At 40.3% G+C, this 21818-nt stretch overlaps 1 long non-coding RNA gene across 1 annotated transcript; it reads right to left on the reverse strand.

Moving 5' to 3' along the window:
• Window positions 1-10271: 10271 nt before the first annotated feature.
• LOC131702941 (uncharacterized) lies at window positions 10272-21376 on the reverse strand. Its single transcript, XR_009309614.1, has 3 exons — window positions 21171-21376; window positions 12220-12366; window positions 10272-11729 (listed from the first exon to the last, which is right to left on the reverse strand). It is a non-coding gene; the product is annotated as an uncharacterized LOC131702941 (long non-coding RNA).
• Between the last annotated feature and the right edge of the window lie 442 nt (window positions 21377-21818).

Below are 21818 nucleotides of genomic sequence, written 5' to 3' on the forward strand. Positions count from 1 at the left end.
TATAAATCCGTGATGATAATTCAATGTGGAATACAATATGAACTCAAATATAGTTCCACAGAAGGGCTCCCTATCCCATAAAGGATTCTAAATGCAGCCATATTAATCACCGACTTCCAAAGCAGCCTTCAGTTTCCCTCAAGATGAAACCCAGTTTTGTATTAATAGGATAAATGATCTTTGATTTCATTAAAATTAATAAACAAAAAAAACTGACATAAGGATCTGAAGATGAATAGTGTCCTGGATTGTAACAGTTATGTAAAGTTAAGGATTTACAGAGGAAGAGAAGCCCCTCCATGTATCTACATGTTTAAATGTATCAGTGTTTGGACAGGTCAGTTCAGAACTGTATCAAAGTGTTTGGACAGGTCCATTCAGGGTTTGATGTCTTTACTCAGGTGTTGTGCACACAGGTTGCACAGATGAACTTCCAGTACTGCAGGAGAATAAATCAATGGGTTTGGAAGCTATTGTTCTTCACAATTTCTACTACTGTGAAGAACAACTGTTAAGAGCACCCTTGCATGCTCACATCAGTTCTGAAGTGTCACAACGATGAAGAAACAGTAAATACTGTGTTCAGACTCTTATCATATTACATTAACATGTACATCTTTTTTTTCTCCAAAGGACTACGGTACAGCCACTTATTTTAGAAAAACAGAACAAACTGTACAACTGTATTTCTATGCCAAAAATCCATAAACAAATATTGCAATGTACGTAGCAAATGAATAACAAGAGGACTTTGACACATTACTCACAGGAGACAATCTTTCAGATATGTTCTATAAAGTGTCTGAATATACAAGGAGTCATTTTTAATACTTGGAAACAAAAATATGCAAAAGAAAAGTGGAGCCGCATCCCAGCCCTTTACCGGTGAAACATTTTGCAGAGTCATTTCTATTCACAAGGTTTCTGTCAATGATAAAAGCAGAAAACAGAAAGTTAGTCGCTTCTTCACAGTCTCTTAAACGTCTCTGTGAGCTACACCAGCTGTGTTTTCCAGAAAGCCATGTTTAGGAATACCAAGCAAGAATGCAGACCGAATCTGCTTTGTGTAGAAAAAATGACTTTTCTGAATTCAAGGATATTACCAACAGGAACACACTGCCCTGACACAGCTCTAGTATTTATGAATGGTTTTTGATTATTTTAAAATTGCAGGTTTCAATTATTACTAGTACGACTCTGTGGGAGGGATTTTCAAAAACCAGTCACCTGTGGCCCTTTAAAAATGACCCAGAGACATAGAAGGACAATGCTGCCAAGCCAACACCTTCATATGCGGAGGAATACACGGCCCCTTTTCATAGAACTTAAATACTGTTTCATGGGGAGTTACACACTTTTTCATTAATTAAAACACTCTTTTTCCAAGTGCAAATTAACTACTGATAAATTGACAATTAACACAGATTCTCGGACCTGGTCCGACATTGCAATTATTCCTATCCGGTCCATTGTCGGACCCTGTCTGACATCATCAAAAAAACACAAAAAATGGGTTTCTAGTCGTTTTTTCTCCGGAAAAAGCCGAGAAAACCATTCAATGGCCGAGTGGGAGCTGAGACAAGCCGAAAAAAAATAAATAAATAAAAAGGCGTATCTCATGAATAGTCATACCTGCCCCTGGCATCCCATATGGGCGGTCATAAGGAAACAAGCTGTCTGATACTGCATCAGTGCACAGGGACTATCACGGACATTTGCAGAACTTTTTTGAGAAGTTATAGTAATAAAATAATGACTTGGATTGCATTATTGAGGAGTTTGGTGATAAAACGAGTGATCAGGAGATGATCGATCGGTATGTACGACTATTATTATTATTATTATTTATTTCTTAGCATATGTGAAAGCGATAGCGAACAAAAGGGTGGGGCGGGGCTGGAGATGCCTAGTGAGTGCTTTGTTGATATGCAGGGCCTTTTAAACCCGTTTGACTGTGGAAAAAAATGCTTTTAAACTGCGCGTCTAAAATTAACTGCGCGTGTGAAAATAAATTGGACCTGACGCGCACTTAATAAATGGACTGCAAAGGGTTAAATTCCCCACGCAAACAAAATATAGTCGCAAGAAACACTGCTCGTTAAGATATCAACACTATTTCAGAAATCAACATAGTTTTGGAAATCACAGTAGCATGATTATTTAACAACAATAGGCATCACGACCTCTTGAAAAAGCCAAGATCAATGCGACATACCGATGTGTTCATTAACACTGCAGTTATCATGTAGGCCTACAAACTTGAAAATCACCCCCTATGAAACTAACTATATCATGTCAGCCGTAATGTGAGAAGCAGATCCATTTAATTCTGTCCCATTTGGTTTAGTTTGCCAAAGATGATTTTTATCAGGAGTACTTTCAACAATACCAGGCCTGTAAGTGACACCGATTCACACAGGATTGAAAGAAATGTTTCAAACAAGATTGTTTTACTTAACCTTTTGTACATCTGCCAAGACCATGGCCTGAAAACAAAACAAAAAAAGATGATTTCTTAGAACTTCTATTTTACAGATTTGTGTTCAAGATTAAAATCTAAGTGAAAATCTGGTTTATGAGTTTGTAAAAACAGACACAATGATTGTAAACAATGCAGAGATTGAAGAGGCCTTGATTTACAGCTATGGCCAAAAGAGTGAGACATACTAAAGAAAAAAATGATCATTTCAATCTTTTATTTAACATCATGTAAGCAAAGAAACTACAAAATCAGATCGCAAACGTATATCTGAAGCCATAGTAGTAGCACAGTATTTCATGTTAGATTTCGAAAAGTCATATTTTTCAATTGTCAGTTTTTTGTTAAGTATATGGAAAGTATTAAAGGCGCAATGTAATTCAATATGTTAATGTAACATTACTCAGCAGGTTTCATTCGACTTTATGAAGCAAAATGAGATCATTCTATAGGGTGATGCAAAACTGTTGGCCAGAGCTGTAATCTGTCACAGTGAAGATGACAATCGATTTGCAGTCCTCGTGTTGTTTTCCTTTAGGTGGCAACTGGCAAGAGCTAAAGCTAAATAAGGTAAGCAATGCAAACTGTTCTGCAATGCGTTATTACATAAAATTACAGTAAAAAGTGCAATTACTGGAAATCAGATATAGTTTCTGGATAGTGTACTTGTGCAAAAGGAAAGAGAACAACAAGTCAAATTTCAAACGATCACAGATTAGAAGGAACCATGACTTTATTCACTATTCCATGTTGCCAGTTTCTACATTATGGACCTACATAAGTCACTGGCTGTCATGCGGTTCACTGCTGTGACCAACACACTACAGCAAAACCGCCTGAGCAGAGGAAGGATTCCACCACGTTTAAAACTGTAGAATCCACCGCTGAACCTCCAGGAAGAGACCAGTATGTGTGCGTTCCCAGCTCTGGAAGTAGACTGGGTGCCTGGAAAAGGATCTGGACAGCTTGTGATAAACAGCACTTGGGTATAAAGCAAATAATCATGACAGCAAGTTTATTTTGAGGGCCTTGTCTTGTGTGTGTACATCAGCCAAGCTAGATCTGACGCAAACATACATATCTTACGCAGACATTATGAGGATTACAGTAATTGTGTGCACTCTGTTTGACTCATGGAAACAGTGCTTAAGACTTAAGAGTAAAAATGAAAATGGCAAGCCACACAATTTTATTTCTATTCCCTTTAATGTTTTTTTTTTGTCTTTTTTATGTGGTTTTATGGTTTTACAACTTTACCATGCTTGCACTGTGCTTTACCATGCTCACTGTGCTCCATGTGCTTTACCATGCTTGCACTGTGCTCCATGCTTGCACTGTGCTTTACCATGCTCACTTGCTCCATGTGCGTTACCATGCTTTCACTGTGCTCCATGCTTTCACTGTGCTTTACCATGCTCACTGTGCTCCATGCTTGCACTGTGCTTTACCATGCTCACTGTGCTCCATGTGCTTTACCATGCTTTCACTGTGCTCCATGCTTGCACTGTGCTTTACCATGCTCCCTGTGCTCCATGCTTGCACTGTGCTTTACCATGCTCACTGTGCTCCATGCTTGCACTGTGCTTTACCATGCTCCCTGTGCTCCATGCTTGCACTGTGCTTTACCATGCTCCCTGTGCTCCATGCTTTCACTGTGCTTTACCATGCTCACTGTGCTCCATGCTTGCACTGTGCTTTACCATGCTCACTGTGCTCCATGCTTTCACTGTGCTTTACCATGCTCCCTGTGCTCCATGCTTGCACTGTGCTTTACCATGCTCCCTGTGCTCCATGCTTGCACTGTGCTTTACCATGCTCCCTGTGCTCCATGCTTTCACTGTGCTTTACCATGCTCACTGTGCTCCATGCTTGCACTGTGCTTTACCATGCTCCCTGTGCTCCATGCTTGCACTGTGCTTTACCATGCTCACTGTGCTCCATGCTTGCACTGTGCTTTACCATGCTCACTGTGCTCCATGCTTTCACTGTGCTTTACCATGCTCCCTGTGCTCCATGCTTGCACTGTGCTTTACCATGCTCCCTGTGCTCCATGCTTGCACTGTGCTTTACCATGCTCCCTGTGCTCCATGCTTTCACTGTGCTTTACCATGCTCACTGTGCTCCATGCTTTCACTGTGCTTTACCATGCTCACTGTGCTCCATGCTTGCACTGTGCTTCAAAGCCATGTAACATTCACAGGCTCTTAGACTGGTTTAAATATACCTCTGAGCTCCAGCACAAAGTACGCCGGTGACCTTTGATTTAGAAGTTTGCCCTGAGAGAAGATTTAAACTCAGACCTGGAACCTGAGCACTAGCTTCAGCACGCTGTGTTCATTTCATTAAAAAGAGGAAAAACTGATTTTATCTTGAAACAAAAAAATTGCTGAAATCAAGAAGAAAGTTGACGAAGGCACTGTAGCCAAATACTGTACCTATATTACACACATTATATAATATATAAATATAATATGTTATGGACCAATGCAAAAATCGGGCAGTTGCCGAAATGCCCGGGCTGTTCGAAGTGCCCAGCTGCGGTGGGCAGATGGCAAATTAGCATCGAATTTTGCCCGGGTAGTTCATCAACTGCCCACAGCCACCCGGGCTTATGGCGAAGAAAGATTTTCAACAGATACAGTATACTACTAATAGAGAGTGAATTACCTCTGTTGCCTTTAAGCACAAAAGAGCACCACCATGGAGCCACCCATTGCTGCATTTATTTAAATAACTTAAATACTTTGACAACAGCTAGTCTAGAGCAGTGGTACTCAACAAAATATCAATGCACAAGGTTATTTTCATCATGGGTTAGAGTGAGTAATTGGGGGAGAAAAAATGAGTCCAGAATAAAATGCAGCAATATTTTATTGGGGCAGCAGTGTGGAGTAGTGGTTAGGGCTCTGGACTCTTGACCGGAGGGTTGTGAGTTCAATCCCTGGTGGGTGACACTGCTGCTGTACCCTTGAGCAAGGTACTTTACCTAGATTGCTCCAGTAAAAACCCAACTGTATAAATGGGTAATTGTATGTAAAAAGAATGTGTAAAAAAGAATGTAATTGTATGTAAAAATAATGCGATATCTTGTAACAATTGTAAGTCACCCTGGATAAGGGCGTCTGCTAAGAAATAAATAATAATATTGTGTTCTTATTGCGGCAAGTAGTGTAATGTAGAGTTATGTTGAATAAGAGATCATGATATTTTGTTGAGTACCACTGCTCTAGATCATTCAATATCAGCTAATATCACAGTTTAAATGTGTAAAAGCCACCCAGTTAAATAGTTACCTGAATCTCAGGAAGAACGCAGTGCCAAACAACTCATTTATCATAACAATATTAATCGTATTTTGGGAATACAACTGGAATAGAGAGAAGTGCTGCATGAATGAAAGATGTCACCAGTGAAGTTTGACCAGGACGCGGCTTAGTGGAAATTAAAGTTTAAAAGCATGATGTGGTAGATATGAACTCCTTTTTACATAACTGAGATTCTGTATCTTTGCCTGTTTTATGATCTCTCATTCAAACAAAGCAACTCTGCACTGAGATCTGTATGCATTACTTCAATAAGAACACAATAAAACATTGCTGCATTTTTGAGTTCCGTTGCTCTAAACTGCGTTGTCAGAAAGTATTTAATAAGTGTGCGCTTTTGCCAGAAGTAATTCACTCTCTATTAGTAGTTTACTGTACCTGTTAATCTTTCTTCGCCATCAGCCCGGGTGGCTGTGGGCAGTTCACAGTGTCTGGGTAGATGCGGAAATGACAAAATTCGATCCTAATTCGGCATCTGCCCACCACAGCTGGGCACTTCGAAACTACCCAGGCATTTCAACAACTGCCCCGACTAAGGCATCAGTCCATCATTTTTTTTTTTTTTTTTTTTTAAATATATCACAGTAGTGACATCAAAAAGTGGGAATTCCTCGAGTTAAATATACTTGAACTCTGACCCATACGACTCCTCGAGACCATCACTTTCAATTCAAACATAAAATGTTTCGTTTTCAATCACTCGACAACACCCACAGTACAGAAATGTTTATTAATGATCAACAAAATGAGAATACCTTAAAAAAAAAAAAAAAAAATGTAAAGTTGGTACATTTGTATCTCAGAGAAACTGGAGAAAGATAGACATAGAACATCTGTACAGCACTGAAACACTACGTTTAAAAAACGGAACTGTACTGCTGAACCTCCTTCTTTAATATCAGCATCGCAAGGGTATCCATGTATTATAAAAAATAATAGATGGGCCTCTTCAGTGAGTTACAGGAAAACAACTCCTTCTCGGGTTTCTGTGACAGTTTATAAATTACGAAACCCTAGATGAAATTATTTTCCTGTAACTCACTGAAGCCCATCTATTACTCTCGCTCCCTATATAAATGAATTATTTTAAATGCATTGGCTGTCCTGTAATGGATTTGTCACAGGGTGAAATTCTGCTTCAACATGCTTTCCACTCTGCCTAACAAGGTAATGGAGTTCACATTAAACTAATGCTCTCTGTAAATTGTATTAACGAATGGGGGAATTGGAGCGGAGTTACAAATGATTAAACACACACACAAATCAGTCGTTTGATTCCCTGACCCTGAGAACCAGATTTTCGATGCCTCAGTATGTTTTCAGATCTGCTCTAAAATGGTGAAGAGATGCAGAGCTGGAACACTTGAGTATCACTGGGTGCAGCTGTTATCTGTAGCATTGCTTAACGTTAGAGCTGTTTATCTTTAGCATTGCTAATCCTGATTAATTATAGAAAGTGAAGAGCAAACATATACCCAGCACAACAAGAGATAGAGCCCTCTAATAATGTTAATAAAGTCAGTAAGACGAAACACCAGATTGAAAGCTTTAGTTAACACTTCAAAGCGCAGCAGGGTGTAGGTTAACAGCAGACAATGGCACAGCAACAGCTCAGGAGAACATGCCAGTACAGTACAGACTCTCGCTAATCTGAACACGCCTCATCTAATCGTATACTCGTATTTAACCATAGACCTACAGTTCAGATTACAGCTGTAAACGCTTTTGTAACCTGAATATGTTTAAAGTATACATTTTGAAATAATGACCTGCACTGTACAGTACATGTGCCCCTCACTGTTTACAGTGATTTATTTCGCCAGCGTGAAAAGGCCAATCAGAAACGCTGACGACTTGCATCCACAGCTTGCGGTTCATGGGCCTGTAGTGTTGGGTCCTGGTTTATCAGGATGGTTGACTAACTGTTCGTGGGGATGTTAATCTGTAGCAACATCTTTATTTTTCTTGGACGGTGGTGCATTATCCACCTCTTTCAACATCACTTTTGTTGGCAAGGACAGCGCACGTTTCTACACTGCTTCATGAGAATGACACTGATGCATGAGCACCAGGGCAACTCAAAACTCATACGATCAGCTATCCCAAAACAGCCCTAAAATCCAGAACAGAGGCGCCAACCTGGATGGGATTTGTATTTGGTGTGCAGTGAACCATGGATTGCCCTGCCAACCTAAACCCTCCCTACCCGAGTGACGCTCGGCCAATTGTGCACCGCCCCCTAGGAACCCCCGGTCACTGTCGGCAATGACATAGCCTGGATTCAAACCTGTGATCGCCAGGCTATAGGGCGCATCCTGCACTCCACGCGGAGCGCCTTTAACAGATGCGCCCCCTTACAACTTGTTGTCTGGTATACAGTGCCTTGTATAAGTATTCACCCCCCTTGGACTTTTCCACATTTCGTAGTGTTACAACCTGGAATTAAAATGGATTTAATTGGGATTTTTACCATTTGATTTACACAACATACTTAACACTTTGAAGGTGCAAAATATTTTTTATTGTGACACAAAAGTTAATTAAACAAAAAAAATACATTTGTTGGTTGCATAAGTATCCACCCCCTGAGTCAATACTTGGTAGAAGCACCTTTGGCAGCAATTACAGCTGTGAGTCTTTTTGGGCAAGTCTCTACCAGCTTTGCACATCTGGATCCTGCAATTTTTGTCCATTCTTCTTGGCAAAATTGCTCAAGCTCTGTCAAGTTGGATGGGGACCGTTAGTGAACAGTAATTTTCAAGTCTTGCCACAGATTCTCAATCGGATTGAGGTCTGGGCTTTGACTGGGCCACTCTAAGACATTCAGATTCTTGTTTTTAAACCACTCCAGTGTAGCTTTGGCTGTGTGTTTAGGGTCATTGTCCTGCTGGAAGGCCACTCTTCCATAAAGCCCAGCTTTGTGGAGCGTCCGGGTTATAGTTGTCCCATGGACGGTTTCTCCCATCTCAGCTGTGGATCTCTCCAGCTCCTTCAGAGTTACCATTGGCCTCTTGGTTGCTTCTCTGACTAATGCCCTCCTTACCTGGTCACTGAGTTTTGGTGGATGGCCTTCTCTAGGCAGAGTCGCGGTTGTGCCATATTCTTTCCATTTTTTAATAATGGATTTAACGGGGCTCCGGTGCTCCAGGGGATGTTCAAAGTTTGGGATATTTTTTTATAACCCATCCCTGATTGGTGCTTCTCCATAACTTTATCCCGGACTTGTTTTGATAGCTGCTTGGTCTTCATGATGCTGTTTGTTTAGATATGCTCTCTAACAAACTCTGGGGCCTTCCAGAAACAGGTGTATTTAATCTGAGATCATGCGACAGGTTATAACACTACAAAATGTGGAAAAGTCCAAGGGGGGGGGGGGGGGGGGGGGGGGGGTCAACAACAAATGACTAAGGCATCAGTCCATCTTTTTTTTTTTTTTTTTTTTAAATATATCACAGTAGTGACATCAAAAAGTGATGCGGCCACACCACCTTGCAAAATCCAGATCATTTGTCACAATGCACGAGCTAAATGTGGGTATTTTACTTTTACAACAGTAGAGATACAATGGCACAGTTGAAACGCATATTAGCATGGGGTTTATAAAAACAGGAGTTAAAGACTGGAAAGAACCCTTTGGAAATATGGCCCATTGCAATCATGGAAAACCACCAAGTTACAGAATACCGTTTCCTTTACTGTACAACAACACAGGATTCACCAAGTATAGCTTACATTGGTCACGACTGATCCAGAATAGAGGCCGATTAAAATAAACACAGAAGCGCTGGAGTGGGTTTAATTATACCCTCAACTGCATAAACATGTTATTAAACCTGGAGGTGCCAATAGGCAAGAATAACTGGTTAGTCCTCTATAATGTTATGAACACTACTTGTGTAAATGTCTCATTTTATAAATTGCAAGGTGTTGTTTAATGCCATTAATAATTACTGAATTATTTTGATGATATCAGTCTACTAGTGTTAATAGTGCATTTATAGATGTAATTTTATAAATATTACAAGTCCTTAATCTCCTCATCTAGCTTGTTCTTGTGGGGATAATGTGGGATGTGTTTCTCAAGTTCACCGCTGAAACAGTACAGGTTTTCATGTGGATATGCAGTCATTTATTATATTTTAAAACAGGAAAATATGTTTGTGGAATGTCTGCCCCCCTCCTGCACCCAGGTTGAAGTATCCTTCTTCAGTCAGACAGCTGGAGTCCTGAAGCTCAACATGTGCAAAACCATGGGGGTGAAGCATCAACATTATTTCAGCCAATGCTGCACAATACCATCTCGCTTACACCCGAGCTCTGGTATGTACTTTAAAAAGGCTGTTTCAGTCCAGCACATCATGCTTCTTGTTTTACCAGAGCCTACTGTTCATGCCAACTAGTTTTAAAAGAAATGCATGATTTTGCAAACCTGTATTTTGAAACACTTGTAAACGATCAGTCTGCACAGCTGAGGCAACTGCCCTGTCCTCCCTAAGGAGATACTACTGGCCCTATTCCTATAACTAAATAATAAGCCAGCAAGAGTGACATACAGCAGAAGCAGGGACATCAGAGGTGTCCATTTCACAAACAACCAGTTTATTGTTGTGAACTGTGGCAAAGTGCCTGGTAAGGGGAACAGGTGTAGCGGTGATGCGGTGCAGGAGTGACAGGCAGACAACGGTATTCCAGTGAAAAAGTGCTTTATTCTTTTTCCAGGTCTGGTGACCGAAAAATAACTAAATCCCCGGCGATACACAACAATGTGTAATGCACGGGGATAACAATAAACAGGGCACAGTCCCGAACAAAAACAAACAGACGGTCACCAGTCCTGGGTGAGTGCAGTCGTGATGGTGCTTTTGTTTAAACACAGATAGTGCGGGGTGCAGTGGTGCTCCGGATAGTGCTGACCCTTGGCGACAGCTCCGGAGTAGTGCTTTAACTGTCTGGTGGTGAAAAACACAGACAATTACACAAACACAACACGTAATTCTTTCTCTTATTCTTTTTAACAATGAGAGCTCCTCTCTCGATCCTTCTCTCTCCAAACGCTAACCCAAACGAAGGAAAAGAACAGCGTTACCCTGGCCCCTATATGTAATCCCGCATGATATCTAGGTAAACGGTTGCAGCTGCCCCTCGTTTACCTGTCAAATCAATACGGTCTTACAACAGAGTCTCGCTTCCTTCCAGGCTGACCCACTTCCCGGTCCCGGAAACGAACTGTCAGGCCAGCCCTTCCAGATACTTCTCCTCCCGTTCTTTAGCGCCCTCACAGGTCGGGAGGAAGATTTATCACCAGAACTCATTGTATTTCTGTCACAGAACAATAATATCAATAAATGAAATAAACAATACAAAATAAGTAAAGAACAGATAAAGGAGAGAAAAAGAAGAAAGGTTGAAAGCAGCAACAACAATCATCATAAGAAAGAACACAAATAATTGTAGGGAACAGGCAAGTATGTAGGAAAGTAAAGTGAACAAAACACAAGGCCAAAAAATAAACACAAAGGAGAAATGGGTGTAGTGTCCAGTGGGCCTCAAACACAACACACACAAACACAAAACCAATGCACAGGCAGACAGAGAAAGATAAAGGTGAATGAAATAATTACTGATGGAAAACAATTTCAAAGACACTTGATGGCAATGGATGATGAATGAAAGTGAAGTCTAAACAAGTCCAGCAGTGCAGGGTCATTGAAAACCAGAGTAATAAAAAGAACAAAACCAAAAAATACAGGAAACAAAGTATCAAATTAAAGGAGAAAAAAATCCAAAACAAACAGAAAAGGAATGATCTCACCAACTGATAAGGAAGTCCAGAAAAGAGTCCAGTACTGATGGGGATGGTGGAAGGTTGATGAAAACATAGAGAACGTTGGAAATGATGAGTCTGTCCAGTAGTGCGGAGTTGAATGCTGAACAGTTGTTTGAAAATAATCAGGAAAAAATGGAAACCAAACACACAAAACAACAAACATTAAACAGACCTTGAAAAACAGCTAAACTTAACAAGTAACAGTGAAAACAAAAAGAAGAGTTTAGGCAAAGTGCAACAACAAAAGAAAATTAATGGATGCACTGGAATTATCTAAAAATGCTAAAGGATTCACTGATATTTACACAAAGAAAATACTGTTGTGATCATGAATTCCTCAAGAGCAAGGGAATCACCCTCAAGACCTAATCAGCCTTCTTTAGTACAGGTGCTGGCTTCTAAGGAGCTCTTAGATTGGAGGAATGGATATTTGAATGAGCCAATGGGGAGAGAGGATGAACAGAGGGCGGTTGCAAGGAACTGTGGGAAATGAAGTTTAAACCTGGCCAGGCTACTGACCCTAATTAAAGGGACAGGTGGGTGAGACTTACACCCACATTATGTAGCATGGAAATTGCTACACACTATACCTGGTAAAAGAAGGCTCTCAGTTTGCTTTCCAGCAGGCCTGCTTCACTGCATTGCTTGACCATTTCACCTCAGCAGTGTCTTCAGGGTCAAACACATAACTGACTTCAAAGCATGTCAGCCATTAAGGAAAGTCAGGAAAGAAGGCCCTGAAGGAGTGGAGACAATTTCACTGTGATCAGGAAAGTGCAAGACTATCTGAAAGCATGCTTGCTAACAGAGGTTTCTTTAACCTTGTGTAGTACCAGATAGGTTTCCTTTCACAACTACCCATTTGAAGCCTATGTAGTGAATGGATGTGCATGGTGTAAGAATTTTTGTGTTAGCTCCAGTCGGTCTAAGCCATTACTTTGCTTCGGGGATCTTTATGCAAGAAAAGCAAAGTTTGTTATTGTTTCATTTTCTTTTTTCTTCTTTGATATTGTAAGTGTTTTTAGGTTCTCTTAAGTATACCACTAAGCCTTATTTTATCTGAATAATACATTCATGCAACCCAATTCAGCAGCACAAGATAATATCAAGGGTGGCTCCGTCAACAAGCACAGTTTTGATCTCCAGTCAACAGAGACTAGAGACACACACAGGAAGCGGTTTTGAAAAGAGGGCATTCTTGAACAGAAGTCGCTGCCACTGATAATATTTATTAAACCTGCAAGCAAAGTTAAACCCCAGTAAAGGGCTTGGATTCAAGGATTTCAAGCAAATATAATCACTGATTAGGGCCTTTATTAACCGCCAACAAAAGCATTTGCTAAATATTTTCCTAATAATACATGAGAATCCAAGGAGAAGGTTACCATAATTAGATCAACCTATTTTAAAGCCATATAAAGGACAGGTGTGGTAAATCTCCTTCTAATGACATATCATAGTAAAAATATAGTACAAAATCTGTATTATACGGGCTGAGAGTGGAAAAGAGAAGTCACCCAGCTGGTGGGGCTCAGTGGCAGGTTCCCCTCTTTGAACCAGACCTGCCAGCTGGTGGGGCTCAGTGGCAGGTTCCCCTCTTTGAACCAGACCTGCCAGCTGGTGGGGCTCAGTGGCAGGTTCTCCTCTTTGAACCAGACCTGCCAGCTGGTGGGGCTCAGTGGCAGGTTCCCCTCTTTGAACCAGACCTGCCAGCTGGTGGGGCTCAGTGGCAGGTTCCCCTCTTTGAACCAGGCCTGCCAGCTGGTGGGACTCAGTGGCAGGTTCCCCTCTTTGAACCAGACCTGCCAGCTGGTGGGGCTCAGTGGCAGGATCCCCTCTTTGAACCAGACCTGCCAGCTGGTGGGGCTCAGTGGCAGGTTCCCCTCTTTGAACCAGGCCTGCCAGCTGGAGTGACACTCCAGCACAGGGAGACACTCCTTATTCATCTCTACAGGATGACTTTCAACTGAAAGATTCATCCAGAGCAGAATTACAGGCGGGTCTGAGGAAGTCCAGGTATTCAGCTGTCAGGCCCGCCCTTAGCAGCTGTCGAGAGAAGGGGTACATCGCTGGAACCTCCAGCCTGGTTGGATCCGGATAAAACAGAAGGTTCTGAAATAAACCAGACTCCAAAAACACATTCACAACAGTACATACAGCCCTCATTGACTGTGTTCATTTGGAAGCACCTAACATGTTCCATAGTCTTTGAGAGATGTTTACTGGGTTTTAATATGAAGAGACAAGAAGGGCATTCTCCCAGTAGGAGCAACCCCAAGCTTGCCTATTATTATTTATCCGTGTGCTGCACTATAAGCACCCGATAAACAAGAAATAAATAGTTACCATTACCAGCTTTCATGAGAACAGGCCAGTTTTCTCAACACATTTCAATGAGATGATTTGTATTCATTTTGTGTGGGGAGTGATCTCTGATAGCTATATTTTTGCTCCTGTTTTCAAATTATCTAATGGTTCCTATACAGCAGTCCTGAAGATGATTTGCAAAAAAGTAATTTTAAGGCAGCCTGCCTTTTATTACATTTTTGTGGAGTATGTATCAGAGAGATTAGATTTTGTAAAATTATCTTTTGTTCTGTCAGTAATCTCTTCTTTTATCTCAAGTCTCTGACAGCAAAATCTCTATAGGGAGGGAGGGTGGCAGAATATCAATAGGGAGAATTGCAGAATATCCATAGGGGTTGCAGTATATCCATAGGGAGGTTGGTAGAATATCCACAGGGAGAATTGCAGAAAATCCATAAGGGTTGCAGTATATCATTAGGGAGTATTTCCTGATTGTTTCCCAGCCCCACATTACTCAGGGTACTGGACAGCTGAAGTGAGGTCAGATGTTGAAATGGAAATGTAGGCATGAAGGTCAGGGTATAGTTATGGATTCAATCATACAGCTTGCTGCTGGTGTGCCTGCCAGAGCTGTACTGGGTCCCAGTAAGCTAGTTTATTTCAATCTAACACTGGTTACTGGTGTAAAGTTTGCTGAGTTTTCACTCACTTGCAGCACTTTCTCCTTTGATTGAAATGAGCTTTTTAAATGATATTTTTAATTAACAGTCAAAACTATCTAATACTGTTAACTATTGCAAGTATTTCATGGTTTCCTATCAATAAGGATGGAAAAAAAACATCGTTGAAGAACTGGCGGCCCCACTGATTTGTCAAAAAAACAAAAAACAAACATAAGGTTTTTATTATCCCGTCAATTGAGCATGCAAGTACTGTTATAGCTCTCTTCATTGTAATGTCATATTGAACTGCTCATAAAGGTAACTGACATCAAGACAGGAGAGATGTTAACGTAGTTCTGAACACAAGGTCAATTTTTCATTGCATGCATCAGGTCCTGTTTAGCTCTGTAACTCAGACTTCCTGAAACCTCACACATAATGACATCACTTTACAATAAGTGTTCAGTTTCCCATCAATTTACACTATGTTGGAATCTCCAGTAAATTTGCAAATAGAATTATTGTTGGTTGGCTAATAGTTCTGCTTGTATATATTCAGGGTAAAGCACTGTGATTATAATGGTGTCCCAATGGTGTATATTCAGGGTAAAGCACTGTGATTATAATGGTTCCCCAATGGTATATATCCAGGGTAAAGCACTGTGATTATAATGGTGTCCCAATGGTGTACATTCAGGGTAAAGCACTGTGATTATAATGGTGTCCCAATGGTATATATCCAGGGTAAAGCACTGTGATTATAATGGTGTCCCAATGGTATTTTTCAGACTTTTCTGATGTTAACGAGGGAAGGCTTGGACCAGCAGAATCCCTTGCACTTCACTGAATCGTTCCAGTATCATTAGAATCCAGCCCTGGAGACTTACTAGGGAAAGTAGCCAGCAGGAAAGTTTGGCATTGCCCTATCTATTGTGAATGCAGTAACTAAGCAAACAGGTTCGATGTTTCTGTCAGTCAAGCTTTAATAAATGTTTAACTTTCCACAGTTTAAGAGTGCATCTTAACGTTCTATAAGCAGCTGACAACATTGTATGTACATTGTGTACTGTTCAGTACACACATGTATTAATCAGCCAACGCAAAGTGAATGTGGAGCCCTAATGTTCAGAGCACTGTATGCATCTTGGACAGAGCAAACAATACAACATAGTGCTGTTATATATTGATGAAAAGTGAAAGGCTCTGTATAGAAATAACGTGTTTTATCTCATAATGTATGCATTATTCTGGACAGGAAGATTAAAGTGCTCGAATTCTAACTCCAGAAAAGTTCAATGCGTTTTTAATCTAGGGTGGGTTTCTGGCCTGTTCCAAAGACTGGAATTATCATTTAGTAACAATTCTATTTTGGATTTCATTCCCTGTGGCTCCGCTCCTTCCCAGTTTATACACAATATTGATAAAATGCCAACTGCACCTCAGTGAATCCAAAATTCCATTTGAGTTGCAGATAAATCATGAAAATGGCACTTCAGTGAAAAATGGATAAACTTAGTCATTTTTCAACCTCCACCACATAGTGAAGTTAACTAATGATAAAAAGTGTTAGGTAGATTTGTCTTTGTTGTATATTAGTCTGAAGTCTCTATTCTGTATATAAAGAATTATGCTGGCCTCTCTGCAGTTAAACATATCTTACGCCTCCCCAGCTCTGACACCCTAATCCAGTATGGAGAGCATCAGCTGTTGACAGTCTTGGCCTGGATAGCTGCAGTGATGCCATGGCTTTCTATCAGACCATGCAGATTTAGGGCAACTTAGTTTAAAGTGAATATGCATGGGGGCAAAGATGACCTTACTGCAGTTAGTTCCTGTTAGGTCGGTCCAAAGAAAGAGTGACGACCAGGTGGTGGGGGAATGGAGGCATGGGTTTAAATCCAGCTCAGGACACAAATGAAGGAGCCAGGTGGACACATGGGTTTGAATCCAGCTCAGGACACAAATGAAAGAGCCAGGTGGCCACATAGGTTTGAATCCAGCTCAAGACACAAACGAAAGAGCCAGGTTGACACATGAGTTTGAATCCAGCTCAGGACACAAACAGAACTTAGTGGACATTTATTCACAACACTATAATACAGTTTGCTTTAAGTGAATTAAAGAAGACAGATAAGTTATTTGCAATTTTCTTCATCAAGTATCTTTAAGCCAAAATGAGTCAGATTTTAGTACCTGCATGCCCTTGTTCATTGATTGACCCAGGAAGTGCAAGTATAACTCATATCCTGAGAATAAGACACAGAAACTGAGAACGTTCTTTAACCTAATGTAGTACCAGATATTAAGATTTAAATGAAAATATATGTTTGCTATAACAAACGTTTCATTTGATATCAAACCAAGGTTTCAGGTACATAACAAAACTGAGGGTAAGTACAGTAAGTCAAGTACAACAACAACAACAACAACAAACATTTAACTCTAAAGAGCTTTTCGTGTGAGACACACCTCACAGCTCTGTGCAGACTGAATACAGAACTACACCAATAACAGCAAATGATACATGCCTAGGAAGCTGCAAAGGCCATACTATATCAATAAGTCTTCAAGTTAGTTTTGATGGATTAAACAGAATCCAAGTCCCTAATACCTTTTGGAACTGAGTTCCAGGTCCTAGGCGTATAGTTTGAGAAGCACATGCTCCCTAACTCTGTGCTCCACCAATAAACCAGGATTCTGTGACCGCAGGGCACGTCCAGGGACATGGAATGAGCCTCTCTGCAATATAAGCTGGAGCAGAACCGTGTAGGGACTTGTGCAGTAGGGAAGTCATACAACCTTAAAATCACTCTGGATTGCACCCAAAGCCAAAATACTTCAGTTAATGTCTTCATCAGCTGTCAAAACCTCTGCATTTTTTAAGTTATGGATTCTCATTCAGTCTGTAATTTAAAGCTACAGTTCTCCTTCCTGATTTGGAAGAAGGATTGCACAAAACACGAATGAACAAGATTATTATAAAAGGTGAAAGCTCTGTTAAACCCTTAAAGAGTTGCATAGTTCGGACTGCTATTTAAATTCATAGAAATCATGTATCTTCACTGTGTCTAACAGACATGTGCTAAAGGGTATAACGTAAAGAACCTTAGTTTGTTGTTACTGTCTTGAATATGTTTTAGTTACACATTAAGAAGAAGCATATTTTCTCAATTCCATTTCAGTGTTTTTTTTTTTACTTTCCAAAAGAAATAACTAGATCCATATCTACTGAATGCTGTGCAGTTTTGTAACAAGGTTTACTCAACAATGATGTTAGCATGCAGGCAGGCATCCAAACCTAAACAAAATAACCCTTATCAGCAGATTTTAATCAGCAAAGTGAACTCTACTATGCAGTGGATTTAGCTGTAATGCAAGAATCAATATTATTTTAATTAGAATAATGGCACCAGATGTATTTGCAGACTTATCCAGTGGGTCTAGAAGGCTGGTTTCACTTTTTAAAATGATATCTTCAATCTATAAACAAAACAGAAAACAATTAAATCAGATTGAATTCAAAATACTCTAAAACTGATGTACTATAAAACTTGCACTCTCCAGACTTCTTCCCAATGATGCAATAAAAAAGGGGCCACATGTGCAGCCCTCAACCACTCCTGAGAGCTAACCAAAGGGTGACATGTGCAGATCTCAACCACTCCTGAGCTAACCAAGGGGACGCATGTGCAGCCCTCAACCTGATTCTATCATCATACAACACAGTTCAAAACAGTTCCTTCTTGGATTTTGCAATTTTTTATTTTTTTTAATGTAGTGCATCCAATTATAATTTCCCCACAATGTTCTCCCAGTTTGGAATGTCCAATCACTTTCCCCCTATGTGCATCAATTACCCACATGGCTCAGGAGACCCGAAGGCTCAGTGGACGTCCTCCGATCCCATGACCAAGGCATCCACCTTTGAGCTCACTGGATGCCTGGCCAGCAGAGTTCGCTGTAGCACGACAAGGAGAAACAGTCCCTGCTGGTTTTGCCTCCCTAACCCACACGAGAGCTAGAGCCAATGCGACACTGCCTTCGGAGCCCCCAGTGAAGTCCTGCTTCACACAGCCAGGACGCGAACCTGCGCTGTATGACTCACCTTTAACTGTATTAAGGTGTCATTATTAAACAATTAAGTAACCTTTGCTCCCATGCATTGCATAACAAAGCATCCCTGTAGGGTGGACTTACTGTATACTGTCCTTCGGGGCTCTCGATCATTGAAATAGAGTTTGAAACATTACAAGATGTTCTACTCCTTGCAGAAAGAAATTGCAAGTTTGCACTAAACTTTGGCTAAAATTGAAATTGTTGAGAAGATAGTTTAAACGTTAAATTTGTGACAACACTTTCAATTAAGTGTCTCTAATTACTGTGATGACCCCTCAAAAGAGCTGATCACACAATAAACGAGCTGCTGTTATTCAGTGCCGGTGCCGGTAAATAATACAGGCTTGAGAAGAAGCCATCTACGGATGAAACAAACAGGTTTAAAGATAAGATGCTATTTGTGTTGAAGTGCCCAATCCTGAGAAAGAGATTTTAAATGTATGCTTAATTAGCACCCCTCCATTTTTAACCCGTAAGTAACTGAAACTACATTTTGGAATATTGACAAGCCATCCCTGAGGAAAAAGAGCAGGGTGCACAAAATTGCATTTACTGTATTTATATAAAAGCATGCTGGTGGGAGTTCAGAAATTGAAAGCTTTAAAAAAAAAGGAAAGCAATGAATCTTCAGCTGACAAAGAAACCCAAAGAGGACCAGTTTCAGCGAGCTCTGTACAGTAAGCACATGAAACCCAAAGAGGACCAGTTTCAGCGAGCTCTGTACAGTAAGCACATGAAACCCAAAGAGGACCAGTTTCAGCGAGCTCTGTACAGTAAGCACATGAAACCCAAAGAGGACCAGTTTCAGCGAGCTCTGTACAGTAAGCACATACAACGACTTTAACACATATATGTATATTTTTCTGAATATATTTTGGAAGATTTTTTTTTTGGGGGGGATGTTGTGTTTGTTTGAGGGAGGAGCGACTTTGTTTGGGCACCAGTGCATTACCATGGCTTCAGAATTAGCCCCCCCCCCCACACCAGCAATTTGTGACATACAGCACACTGATTTGCCACATTGCTTCCTATGACATTCAGCACACTGATATGTGTTTTAACAGGGATCTCTGGGGACTGAAAAAAATGCAGCAGCTCTATGGATGAGGTCATTCCCATTCCTCTGACACATTTCATATTTCAAAAACTTGAAATGACCTCATCATTTCCACAAATCCCTTCATGTAACTCTGTGATCTGATTTTACTGCACCGCTTTGGTCACACAGTACCAGAGTATCACACTATAGATTCCAGGAGAGTTAAAAAAATACCATTGGGATGCCATTGTAAAATAATATCCAGAGCTTTAAACTCTAAAATCATAAGGGCTTTTAAGCCTGCTAAAATGTGCATGAAATGTTCTTTAGGGTATCAGCATGAAGACAGCTTGTCAGACCCATTAACAGACCACAGCATTACCAGGATGGAGTTTAACAAATATTTCCCAAATAAGTATATGTATTAAGAAAAATATATATATTGCCAAACATGCTTTACTTACAGTACTATACTTATTGCAGTCAATACAGCAAATGTTATACTTTATATGTGTACTATGGGATTGTTACTGTAATAAACTACACAGCTTTATCATGTCGGCCAGTTCTAAGGTTTAATGCTTATGAAATCAAGCATAGTGGAAAATCTGAGACAGCAAATAAACATGTAATCATTTTGCAGACTCAGCCAAGAAAGGGGCATTATATTTTTCGTAATATTTGCTCTTTGGGATAAATGGCAAACTCGGTTCACTAAAAAGGTTTTCTTTGTCATTTTCAGTAAGAGTGTTTTTTTTTTATCCTGTGCGGTAAAATACTCTCCTGGGTCGTGTTTACTCAGAATAGCCATTTGGTTTCTGAAGTTAACACAATAGACGATTAAAGAGAAGCAGTGCCATTGTGAACCCACACTGCCCTCTAATGGATAGCAGTGATATTACATGCACACTGTTACAAACAAGTCTTAGTTTCCACAAGTTTTTATATGGTTCAGCCCAGTTTTCATACAAGGACAGGACCTTTGTCACGTGACGTGTTTAACTTTTTCATATAATAAATCTCAATTGAGTAAATCACATCAAATAAATTGGGTCATTTTATAAAAAATAAGTTAATTGTTTCTTCCTGATGTGAAACACCCAGGTATGTTCCTCTTATGGAGCTGGCCATTAACATTTTAATATGTATAGTTTCAGTTTCTTATATATCTCAAGCTGGAGCCCTCGGTGGGAAGTGTTGATACCTCTCACCACCTTGCTGCAGTATGCTTGTCCATTTCAAATACACACCTAACAGTAGAATAAATAAGGTGCCCAACATTAAATGATACTCTCACCTACGTACTAGCAATATACTAGCAACTATGGCTGGTATTGTATATATACAGCTTTCTTTGCAACAAAAAGGTTTTTTTGTTTTGTTCTGTTTTTTCATTTATAAATTGCATAATTCTTACCTGTTAGACAAAATCCAGCAGCCTGTGGTTATCAGCAGGTAAATGGCTGTAGTCCCAATTTCTTTGCAACAAATCTGACACAAATGAAAGGAATAATCCACTAGATCTAGGATTGCACCTACTAAACAGTGAACAATAAATCATCAGTAACTAAGAAGAGATCAAAACGTGATGTTTCAGTTTCAGGGCCGAATTGAATTCCTTGTCAGTACCTTTGTCAAGAACATGGTATTCCATTCTTCTTTCCGGGTTCTGTAAGCCAAGCCCAGTCATGTGTGTTTACCTTGCAACTGAGGCCACATGTGCTGTGTGTCTCTGCTTATTTTTACTGAACACCGTGCTGCTGGGCGACTCAACATATAACCAGGTAAGTGGATTGTATTTAATTTGATAGTAAAAATCGTTGTTGTTGGGGTAACTATCCCTGTCTTTAACAATTGTTATTTAAGTTTTGTAAACTGTGTTGGGCTGTGTTGAATCGTAGGGTTGATTAGAATATTGTATACGGCTGTAGGCCCACAGGATAGTATAAATGGCAAACAGTGTCTTAGAACGCAGGCCGTTCTACGTGGCAGCCGTCTAAGGGCCACACGTCCAAGGGCAGTCTGAGCTGTGGGAGTCAGAGCGAGGACAGGTGGAGTAAAGACT

Source organism: Acipenser ruthenus, chromosome 31, assembly GCF_902713425.1.
Source record: "Acipenser ruthenus chromosome 31, fAciRut3.2 maternal haplotype, whole genome shotgun sequence".
In the NCBI taxonomy this organism is placed as follows: Eukaryota; Metazoa; Chordata; class Actinopteri; order Acipenseriformes; family Acipenseridae; genus Acipenser; species Acipenser ruthenus.